Source organism: Mauremys reevesii, unplaced genomic scaffold (assembly GCF_016161935.1).
Source record: "Mauremys reevesii isolate NIE-2019 unplaced genomic scaffold, ASM1616193v1 Contig24, whole genome shotgun sequence".
Lineage (NCBI taxonomy): Eukaryota > Metazoa > Chordata > Testudines > Geoemydidae > Mauremys > Mauremys reevesii.
In genome coordinates, this window is record NW_024100834.1 from 335,860 (window position 1) to 348,585 (window position 12,726).

A 12,726-nucleotide genomic window follows, 5' to 3' on the forward strand; every position below is an offset into this window, starting at 1 on the left:
ATATCATCGTTTTGCATTACTATGGCATCCAGATGTGCCAGTCAAAACCAAAGCCCCATTGTGCAGGCTGTAGAAACACAGTGAGAAATAATCCATGTCCCAAAGAGTTTATGATTAGGCTCAAAAGAATTCAAATTGTGTTGGTAATGCCGATTTCACTGAACACACATGAACCGACAACAAATATTTCCATCATTAATAATCAAAATTTACAGAGAAGCAAAATAAAAAAAAATGCTGCCTGAGAACAGAGTTTGATTTCAGGCTATTTACTCTATATTTTGATATGTGATGTTGATCATTTGTGTTTTAATGTTTATAGAGCTTTAACTTTTTGAATTTCAATGTCTACTGTCATTAAATAATTATTGTCGCACCCCTCCCCCAATGTCTGACCTCCCACATTGTTTCCCGCAACTGTGAAAACTTAAAAAAAAATGGAAAAAAAGGATTAAAAATAAGCTTCAATATTATCTGCTGAAGTGTTAGAAAATAAATCAAATTCTGTCAAGCCTACTTATAATGGAAATAGACAAGACAGACAAAGGGTGGGAGGGAACCACTGGCCCTGCGAAGTGAACATTACACTCATTAGTTTAACAAAGTTATTTAATCATATGAGGAGTGTTGGGAAATGTCATGATTTCATAGGTTTTGTAGTGTTTAGGGCCAGAAGGGACAACTAGATTAGTTAGGCTGATCTCCTGCTGTATAATACAGGACATGAAGTCTCATCCAGGTACCCCTATCTGGGCAAAATTTGTTGGCTAAATAGTTTATTTGGGGGGAAAGGCAATGTTATTCATCCCAAACTAGTCACAAATTTTACAAAAAATTGCCAAATAGTTTTGGACAATTTTGCAGGGGTTAGGGGATTTAGGCACCTTTCAGCAAACAGCAGTGCTCTCCTTGGGACCTTTAGTCCCAGGTTTAGGGCAAGTATCAGGGGGTGGCCATGTTAGTCTGTATCCACAAAAATACAAGGAGTCTGGTGGCACCTTAAAGACTAACAGATTTATTTGGGCATAAGCTTTCGTGGGTAAAAAACCCACTTCTTCAGATGCATGCAGGGTTAGGGCATTCCCCTGGGTTCTGGAAGGCCCAGGTTTAACCCACCCCTCTGTGTCAGGGCTGGAACAGGGGCAGCCTGCGTACACCGGCCAGGCAATGAGTAGCAGGGCTGGGAGCAGGGGCGGCTCCAGGCCCCAGCACGCCAAGCGCGTGCTTGGGGCAGCAAGCCACGAGGGGTGCTCTGCCGGTGCTGCGAGGGCGGCAGGCAGGCTGCCTTTGGTGGCTTGCCTGCGGAGGGTCTGCTGGTCCCGCGACTTCGGCGGACCTCCCGCAGGCGTGCCTGCGGAGGGTCCGCTGGTCCCGCGGCCTCCGAAGCCGCGGGACCAGCGGACCCTCCGCAGGCAAGCCGCCGAAGGCAGCCTGCCTGCCTGCCATGCTTGGGGCGGCAAAATGCCTAGAGCCACCCCTGGCTGGGAGCAAGCCAGGTCAGAATGCCAGGGCCAGGCACCAAGTAAATAGCAGTGTCAGGAAGGGGACTCTGAAAAGTGTCATTGAGTCCAGCCCCCTGCTTTCACTAGCAGGACTGAGCACTGATTTTGCCCCAGATTCCTAAGTGGTCCCCTTAAGGATTGAATACATAATCCTGAGTTTAACAGGCCAATGCTCAAACCACTGAGCTATCTCTCACCCAGCTGAAAGTAATAAGTACATATATCCATCGTAAGCCACTGCAGCGAGACTGTGATAGGATTAGATAGATACTCTCCAATGTTAAATTTTAATAAAATTGTAGCCTGGTGTTTAAAATGCACCTATCTATCCCAGTTTCTGTCCTCATCCACTTTCATGTCCTGATCACCATTTTAGAACAGGACCCGGTGGAAATAACTGGATATTTATAGTTGAAAGATTCTGTATATTTGGCTGTCTCCCTCTTCTAAACCATCTGAATTAATTGTGTTTGCTTTCTTAGGGCCTGATTCTGAAAACACTAACATTTGAGTAACTTTGTGTAGTCTATCACAGTCGAGGGCAACTGCATCTGTGTTCCGCCACTATGGTCCAACAAGGTCACCCGCTCTAGACTCCCGGCTTCCCAGCTTCACCTCTCTTTGGTGGAGACACATGTCTCTCTCTCTCTCCTGACCAGGGTTATTCCAGACCACACTGTTCCCTGCCTAATTGTGAATTCCCCAGCAATATGGACTGTCTCAACAGGCCTGCTTTGGAGGACTTCCTCTTCTCCTCTGAGGCCATACATAGAGTAATTGCTCACAGTTCAGTCAGCACAGAACTCTCCGTAAGCAAGCACAGTTATTATTAAGGTGAAAGCATTACAGAGAAAACATCTTAAAACAATAACAGAACTTACATGCTGTGACAGGATCCCTGGGGTGCAGCCTGGGACCATGGGACCACTGTGCCCCTTTAACTGTCTCCAACCTGGCTGACTCTCACAATGCCTAGCTAGTGACCAGCAGCAAACTCCTCCAGGTGCTGTTATCACTCAGCACAACTGCATGTGGAGACCCCACAGCCAGCTACATTGCATGAATGCTCCCAGAGCCACTCATGAATCACACAGGGAAAGGGGAAGCTGCGGGTGAGATTTAAAGGGCTCCATCGGGCTTCCCGCCAGGGTGGGGAGCCCGGAGGAGCCCTTTAAATCCCACCCACAGCTTTGGCAGCTGGGTGGCATTTAAAGGGCCCAGAGTTCCATGGTGGCTGGAGCCTCAGGCCCTTTAGTTCGCCCCAGGGGCTACCAGCCACCTCTGCAGCTAGTAGCCCCCGGGGTGATTTAAAGGCCCTGGGACTCCCAGCCACAGCTGGTGCCCCAGGACCTTTAAATCTTGAGGCCACACCTCTTCCATTTGAGGCCACACCCCCAGACTCCGGCCGTACAGTGTAAAGCTGAAATCGCGCATGTTATATGCGCGTAAGTTGCAACAGACCTGTACTTGGTCCTGGTAGTGAAGGCAGGGGGCTGGACTCAATGACCTTTCAAGATACTTTCCAGTTCTACGAGATAGGTATATCTCCAATTATTATTATTATTATTATTATTATTAAATTATACACCAACCTTTGCAAACCTGAACACATTTGCCACTCACTTCAGGCAAACTCACTGGTAAAGGTAAACAATAAAAGAAGTTTATTGACTACAAAAGATAGATTTTAAGTGATAGGCAAAAAATCAGAGTTAGTTACCAAAATAAAATAAAATGTAGCCATGCAGTCTAAACTCTCAACCCTGTTAGACTGGGCAACATGTAGATTAAATTGTTTTTCTCACTCCACTGGATATTGCAATTCATAGTATACAGATTTCACCCTTCAAATCTGGGCCAGTCCCCTCAGTTGGAGTCTTCAGAGTGTCCTTGTTGCTTGCAGCATAGGTGGCTGAAGGCGAAAGTTCCAATGTTGGTCCCCTGTGTTTGGTTTTATACCCTCAGTCCATGTGCTTGGAAAACACAAGTCCAGGCATGTTTGGGGGGCATTGCTGAGTCTCCAGGGAAGGTTAAGAAATTCCCCTGGTGTGGCCTCATGCAGGTGAGTCATTGTGTCATAGCTCCCTTGCTGGACAATGGTTGTTGATGGGTTGATTGATACCCCACCAGGGTGTTGGTTAGTTTCCTTGCTGTTGCTTCTGGGGAGCTAATATCTGGCTGATATCCCAAGTTAAAGCATGTTTTTGTGACCACCATACAACACAATTCTCATAACTTCATATGCATCAATGATATATGTATATGGACAGAGAAATGACTTTCAGCAGATCATAATCTTTCTCCTGATACCTTACAAGGCATGTTTTGTATGTAAGATCACAATTACATAAAAATGAGGAATATGGGGTTTCCAGGACATTCCCCCAAGGTATAGAACATCACACATGCATGCTAATAAGTCTACCAGAGATGATCCCAACTCCAACAAGGGACCTGGCCAGTGATCAGTCTTTCAGTACTCACACAGGGTTCTTTTCTTTTTTGTTTGTTTCTTTGTTTGTTTTTTCCCCAGTGGTTACAAGTTCACAACAGCTGTTCTCTCAGAACAAGCACACCCATGAATCTGAGAGTCAGTTTTATTCCATTTGGGTCTCTGGTCTAGTCCTCATGTAACAGGTGATGATCAGATAACGGTTTCTCCTTAGGATGCAGCTTTAAAAGGATGGTTCCAGGGGAAGGAATTTGCCTTCCCCTTCTCCCAGGTATTTCCTAGCATCCCACATAACTGTGGTTGTCTAGCACATGATTTCAATGATTCCTTTGAAGCTCATAACACCTCCAAAGATTTACATGAGTCACATTTCCTCGAGAAGTTATATACAATCCCACAACAGCACATAAACCTTTGCATTTTTAATACAGTGAAGTCTGAAAATACTTAAACTTAATTCAATAAGATTAAACTCAATTCCACTTTGTACAGTCAGCAGGTTATGATGATGGGTGAAATAATATAGCAGAATAAATGCAGACATCTATGGTATAATCTTGGCCTTTTTAAGTCAATAGATTTTTTACCACAATCATGCATATAGTGGCTCCATAGCTCAGGGGTTAGCACATTGGTCTTGTAAACCAGGGGTTGTGGGTTCAAATCTCACTGGGGCCTGGTCTGTTAATTTGTATGGTCAGAGTGTATTTTATATGGGGGGATAGCTCAGAATTAACTCCTAAGATTCCCCATGGCCCATTCAATTATAACTTCACTATAGACCTGACACAATTAAGAGGTTTTTCTAGGACACAACGGGGACTGAAGTTTCTGTCCAAGCACAATCTGCTGTTGAATCAGAACCTAAACTAGATTCCTCTTGTTATACCTGGTGAAAGCCAGTGAGGAACCCTTGGGGCGTTGCATAAGAGAAAAAGAAGATTTCCTGGACAGACGTCAGGATATGCTTCTATGGGCACAACGTCCTGAAGAATTGGAGCAGGCTGTGCAGAGTGGAGAGAGGGACGGTGAAGAAATTTGGCAGCATGTGACCTCCAGAAGAAGAAAGAGGAGCGTCCATGTACCAGCAATGGAGATATAGGTGAGCAACCGTTTTCATGTTCTTTCCACAGGTACTAATGCGGAGAGTGGACTAGATGATACATCTGAGAGAAGGCAGGAGAAGGAGACTCCACCGATTGGAAGGTATGAGATGCACTGTCCTAGGGATGGGGGTTCCACGACCACCACTCCCAAGAGAAGGGGGAGGGTGGTGGTGGTTGGGGACTCCCTCCTCAGGGGGACTAAGTCATCTATCTGCCGCCCTGACCGAGAAAACTGAGAGGTCTGCTGCTTGCCAGGAGCTAGGATTCACGATGTGACGGAGAGACTGCTGAGACTCATCAAGCCCTCGGATCGCTACCCCTTCCTGCTTCTCCACATGGGCACCAATGATACTGCCAAGAATGACCTTGAGCGTATCACTGCAGACTACGTGGCTCTGGGAAGAAGGATAAAGGAGTTTGAGGCACAAGTGGTGTTCTCTTCCATCCTCCCTGTGCAGGGAAAAGGCCTGGGTAGGGATCGTCGAATTATGGAAGTCAACGAATGGCTACGCAGGTGGTGTCGGAGAGAAGGCTTTGGATTCTTCAACCATGGGATGGTGTTCCAAGAAGGCAGAGATGGGCTCCACCTAACGAAAAGAGGGAAGAGCATCGTCGCAAGCAGACTGGATAACCTAGTGAGGAGGGCTTTAAACTAGGTTCACCGGAGGAAGGAGACCAAAGCCCTGAGGTAAGTGAGGAAATGGGATACCAGGAGGAAGCACGAGCAGGAGAGTGCAAGAGGGGAGGACTCCTGTCTCAGACCGAGAAAGCGGGACAATCAGCGAGTTATCTTAAGTGCCTATACACAAATGCAAGAAGCATGGGAAAAAAGCAGGGAGAACTGGAAGTCCTGGCACAGTCAAGGAACTATGATGTGAATGGAATAACAGAGACTTGGTGGGATAAATCACATGACTGGAGCACTGTCATGGATGGATATAAACTGTTCAGGAAGGACAGGCAGGGCAGAAAAGGTGGGGGAGTTGCATTGTATGTAAGAGAGCAATATGACTGCTCAGAGCTCCTGTATGAAACTGTGGAAAAACCTGAGAATCTCTGGATTAAATTTAGAAGTGTGAGCAACAAGGGTGATGTCGTGGTGGGAGTCTACTATAGACCACCAGACCAGGGGGATGAGGTGGATGAGGCTTTCTTCCGGCAACTAGCAGAAGTTACTAGAAGGCAGGCCCTGGTTCTCATGGGAGACTTTAATCACCCTGATATCTGTTGGTAGAGCAATACAGAGGTGCACAGACAATCCAGGAAGTTTTTGGAAAGTGTAGGGGACAATTTCCTGGTGCAAGTGCTGGAGGAACCAACTAGGGGCAGAGCTCTTCTTGACCTGCTGGTAACAAACAGAGAAGAGTTAGTAGGGGAAGCAAAAGTGGAGGGGAACCTGGGAGGCAGTAACCATGAGATGGTCGAGTTCAGGATCCTGACACAGGGAAAAAAGGAGAGCAGCAGAATACGGACCCTGGACTTCAGAAAAGCAGACTTTGACTCCCTCAGGGAGCTGATGGGCAGGATCCCCTGGGAAAATAACATGAGGGGGAAAGGAGTCCAGGAGAGCTGGCTGTATTTTAAAGAATCCTTATTGAGGTTGCAGGAAAAAAATCCCGATGTGTAGAAAGAATAGTAAATATGGCAGGCGACCAGCTTGGCTTAACAGTGAAATCCTTGCTGATCTTAAACACAAAAAAGAAGCTTACAAGAAGTGGAAGCTTGGACAAATGACCAGGGAGGAGTATAAAAATATTGCTCAGGCATGCAGGAGTGAAATCAGGAAGGCCAAATCACACTTGGAGTTGCAGCTAGCAAGAGATGTTAAGAGTAACAAGAAAGGTTTCTTCAGGTACGTTAGCAACAAGAAGAAAGTCAAGGAAAGTGTGGGCCCCTTACTGATTGAGGGAGGCAACCTAGTGACAGAGGATGTAGAAAAATCTAATGTACTCAATGATTTCTTTGCCTCTGTCTTCACAAACAAGGTCAGCTCCCAGACTGCTGCACTAGGCAGCACAGTATAGGGAGAAGGTGACCAGCCCTCTGTGGAGAAAGAAGTGGTTCGGGACTATTTAGAAAAACTGGACAAGCACAAGTCCATGGGGCCGGATGTGCTGCATCTGAGGGTGCTAAAAGAGTTGGCGGATGTGATTGCAGAGCCGTTGGCCATTATCTTTGAAAACTCATGGTGAACGGGGGAGGTCGCGGATGACTGGAGAAAGGCTACTGTAGTGCCCATCTTTAAAAAAGGGAAGAAGGAGGATCCGGGGATCTACAGGCCAATCAGCCTCACCTCAGTCCCTGGAAAAATCATGAAGCAGGTCCTCAAGGAATCAATTCTGAAGCACTTAGAGGAGAGGAAAGTGATGAGGAACTGTCAGCATGGATTCACCAAGGGCAAGTCATGGCTCACTAACCTAATTGCTTTCTATGAGGAGATAACTGTGTCTGTGGATGAGGGGAAAGCAGTGGATATGCTATTTCTGGACTTTAGCAAAGCTTTTGGTACGGTCTCCCACAGTATTCTTGCCAGCAAGTTAAAGAAATATGGGCTGGATGATTGGACTATAAGTTGGATAGAAAGCTGGCTAGATTGTCCGGCTCAGAGGGTAGTGATCAATGGCTCCAGGTCTAGCTGGCAGCCGGTTTCAAGTGGAGTTCCCCAAGGGTCGGTCCTGGGGCCGGTTCTGTTCAGTATCTTCATTAATGATCTGGAGGATGGCATGAACTGCACTCTCAGCAAGTTTGCAGATGACACTAAACTGGGAGGAGTGGTAGATATAGGGTAGGGATAGGATGCAGAGAGACCTAGACAAATTAGAGGACTGGGCCAAAAGAAACCTGATGAGGTTCAACAAGGACAAGTGCAAAGTCCTGCACTTAGAACAGAAGAATCCCATTCATTGTTACAGACTAGGGACCGAGTGGCTAGGCAGCAGTTCTGCAGAAAAGGACCTAGGGGTTAAAGTGGACGAGAAGCTGGATATGAGTCAACAGTGTGCCCTTGTTGCCAAGAAGGCTAACAGCATTTTGGGCTGTATAAGTAGGGGCATTGCAAGCAGATCGATGGATGTGATCATTCCTCTCTGTTACCGAAATATCAGGTCCGTCTAGCTGAGAGCCAATAACAACCTGAGAGGGATAAGGAAAAGGTTGCTTTATTCTGCAGAAGAAAGGAGAGCCTTACACCTTGGTACAAAAGACTCTGTCATATACAAATTTCACAGAACCTTTATACATATTCAGACAAAGACCCTTGCCGTGTTAACACTTGATTGGTGGTTGCCAGACCCCGTACTTCTGCTATCTGGTCAGTGAAAACCGGTTTGGAGCCAGTTTCCTCTGCCTCAAGGCAGAGGAGAGAAGACAGTTCAAAAGTTCAGATTACTGTGTATGTGAGGCTTCTGCTTCTCCCTAATGGTTGCCTGCTAGCTGTTAAGCGGGGTCGCTAGTAACTTTCACAGCTCTATTAGACATTGGTAAGGCCTCATCTGGACTACTGTGTCCAGTTTTGGGCCCCACACTACAAGAAGGAGGTGGAAAAATTGGAAAGAGTCCAGCGGAGGGCAACAAAAATGATTAGGAGAGGCTGAGGGAACTGGGATTGTTTAGTCTGCAGAAGAGAAGAATGAGGGGGGATTTGATAGCTGCTTTCAACTACCTGAAAGGGAGTTCCAAAGAGGATGGATCAAGACTGTTCTCAGTGGTAGCAGATGATAGAACAAGGAGTAATGGTCTCAAGTTACAGTGGGGGAGGTTTAAGTTGGATATTAGGAAAAACTTTTTCACTCAGAGAGTGGTGAAGCACTGGAATGGGTTACCTAGGGAGGTGGTGGAATCTCCTTCCTTAGAGGTTTTTAAGGTCAGGCTTGATAAAGCCCTGGCTGGGATGATTTAGTTGGGAATTGGTCCTGCTTTGAGCAGGGGGTTGGACTAGATACCTCCTGAGGTCCCTTCCAACCCTGATATTCTATGATTCTATGATCCAGGCTATGTATGCCTCCTTCAAAATCACCTGTTATTCACTAATGGATCAATCAGTGCTAATGGCCATATCTATCACTAGTCTGCTTCTCTGAGGGGAGGGATAGCACAGTGGTTTGATCATTGGCCTATTAAACCCAGGATTATGAGCTCAGTCCTTGAGTGGGCCATTTAGAGATTGGTCCTGCTTTGAGCAGCAGATAGGACTAGATGATCTTCTGAGGTCTTTTCCAACTCTATGGTTCTATGATCCTGATGGATCAATGGCTGCCTGCCAATCCAACCAGCAATGAAGACATACTTGCCACCATATGTTTAACAATACCACCTGATGATGCCTGCAATACTACACTCCCATTGAAATCAAGGCACATAGGCATGGTTGAAAATCTCCCTAAACCCCTATCTGCTTCTTTAGGCATCAAAATACTTTTAAAAATCTAGCACTGTATGCTTAAGAAGTACCTACCAAAATGGGACCCCACTATTGGTTCGTGTCTCTAGCTATTCCTGTACTAGAAATAATACATAGACATAGAATCATAGATTTTAAGGTCAGAAGAGACTATTATGATCATCTAGTCTGACCTCCTGCACAACACAGGCCACAGAATCTCACCCACCCAATCCTGTATCAAACCTGTCTGAGCCATTGAAGTCCTCAAATCATGGTTTAAAGACTTCAAGGTGCAGAGAATCTTCCAGCAAGTGACCCGTGTCCCATGCTGCAGAGGAAAGCGAAAACCCCCCAGGGCCTCTGCCAATCTGCCCTGGAGGAAAATTCCTTCCTGACCCCAAATATGGCGATCAGTTAAACCCTGAGCATGTGGGCAAGACTCACCAGCCAGACACCCAGGAAAGAATTCTCTGTAGTAACTCAGATCCCACCCCATCTAACATCCCATCACAGACCACTGGGCATATTTACCACTAATAGTCAAAGACCAATTAATTGCCAAAATTAGGCTATCCCATTATGCCATCCAAGGCCAACTTTAGAGCGATTCCCCCGATTCCCCAGAATCAGACCCCATGCCTAAGAGGGCCCCGTGCCTTAGGTGTCTTTTTAATTTTTTTACTCACCAGGCGGCAGTCCGGGTCTTCGGTGGCAGTTTGGCTGTGGGGGTCCTTCAGTGCCGCAGAAGACCCGGACCACCGCCGGGTATTCGAATTGGGCTCCGCAGTTCCTAAAGCCAGCCCTGATACCATCCCCCCAATAAACATATCAAGCTTAGTCTTGAAGCCAGATATGTCTTTTGCCCGCACTACTCCCCTTGGAAGGCTTTTCCAGAACTTCACTCCTCTGATGGTTAGAAACTTTCCTCTAATTTCAAATCTCAACTTCCTGATGGCTAGTTTATATCCATTTGTTCTTGTGTCCACATTGGTACTGAGCTTAAATAATTCCTCTCCCTCCCTGGTATTTATTCCTCTGATATGGTTATAGAGAGCAATCATCAGCCTTCTTTTGTTTAGGCTAAAAAAGCAAAGCTCTTTCAGTCTCCTTTCATAAAACAGGTTTTCCATTCCTCGGATCATCCTAGTAGCCCTTCTCTGTACCTGTTCCAGTTTGAATTCACCCTTATGAAACATGAGAGACCAGAACTGCACACAGTATTCCAGATGAGGTCTCACCAGTGCCTTGTATAACGGTACTAACACCTCCTTATCTCTGCTGGAAATAGCTCGCCTAATGCATCCCAAGACCGTATTAGCTTTTTTCATGGCCATATCACATTGGTGGCTCATAGTCATCCTGTGATCTGAGGTCCTTCTCCTCCTCTGTTACTTCCAACTGATGTGTCCCCAGGTTATAACAATAATTCTTGTTATTAATCCCTAAGTGCGTGACCTTGCACTTTTCACTATTAAATTTCATCCTATTACTATTACTCCAGTTTACAAGGTCATCCAGGTCTTCCTATATGATATCTCACTCCTTCTCTGTATTAGCAATACCTCCCAGCTTTGTGTCATCCACAAACTTTATTAGCACATTCCCACTTTTTGTGCCAAAGTCAGTAATAAAAAGATTAAATAAGATTGGTCCCAAAACCAGTCCCTGAGGAACTCCACTAGTAACCTCCTGCCAGCCTGACAGTTCACCTTTCAGTATGACCCATTGTAGTCTCCCTTTTAACAAGTTCCTTATCCACCTTTCAATTTTCATATTGATCCCCATCTTTTCCAATTTAGCTAATAATTCCCCATGTGAAACCATATCAAATGCCTTACTGAAATCGAGGTAAATTAGATCCACTGTGTTTCCTTTGTCTAAATAATTTGTTACCTTCTCAAAGAAGGAGATCAGGTTGGTTTGGCACGATCCACCTTTTGTAAAACCATGTTGTAATGTGTCCCAATTACCATTGACCTCAATGTCCTTAACTACTTTCTCCTTCAAAATTTTTTGCAAGACCTTGCATACTACTGACATCAAACTAACAGGCCTGTAGTTGCCCGGATCACCTTTTTTTCCTTTCTTAAAGTTGGAACTATGTTAGAAATTCTCCAGTCATATGGTACAACACCTGAGTTTACAGATTCATTAAAAATTCTTGCTAATGGGCTTGCAATTTCATGTGCCAGTTCCTTTAATATTCTTGGATGAAGATTATCTGGGCCCCCTGATTTAGTCCCATTAAGCTGTTCGACTTGGCTTCTACCTCGGATGTGGTAATATCTACCTGCATATCCTCATTCCAATTTGTCATCCTACCATTATCCCTAACCTCCTCATTAGCTTCATTAAAGACTGGGGCAAAGTATTTGTTTAGATATTGGGCCATGCCTAGATTATCCTTAACCTCCACTCCACCCTCAGTGTTTAGTGGTCCTACTTCTTCTTTCTTTGTTTTCTTCTTATTTATATGGCTATAGAACCTTTTACTATTGGTTTTAACTCTACATGGCTTTTGGCCTTTCTCACTTTATCCCTACATGTTCTGACCTCAATAAGGTAGCTTTCCTTGCTGATCCCTCCCATCTTCCACTCCTTGTAGGCTTTCTGCTTGTTCTTAATCACCTCTCTGAGATGCTTGCTCATCCAGTTTGGTCTACAACTCCTGCCTATGAATTTTTTCCCCCTTTCTTGAGATGCAGGCTTCTGATAGTTTCTGCAACTTTGACTTGAAGTAATTCCAGGTCTCTTCCACCTTTAGATCCACAAGTTCTTCAGTCCAATCCACTTCCCTAAATAATTTCCTTAATTTTTTTGTTGTAGTAATATTGCAACTTTTAGGTCTGTAATCGAGTGACCAGGGAGATTGAAGTGTTCTCCAACTGGTTTTTGAATGTTATAATTCTTGATGTCTGATTTGTGTCCATTTATTCTTTTACATAGAAACTGTTCGATGTGGCCAATGGGCATGGCAGAGGGGCATTGCTGGCACATGATAGCATATATCACATTGGTAGATGTGCAGGTGAACGAGCCTCTGATAGTGTGGCTGACATGCATCCGATGAAGTGGCTTTTAGCCCATGAAAGCTTATGCTCAAATAAATGTGTTAGTCTCTAAGGAGCCACAAGTACTCCTGTTCTTCAAACAAATACATTTATTCTTCAGGTGAAAGCTTTACTGAGAAAACACATACAAAATTCCAATTTTCTGTATGTATGCTAAAAGCTTACCAGAGGTCACCCATCCATCGTATGGAGCCTCAGTAGGTCATAGTCCTTT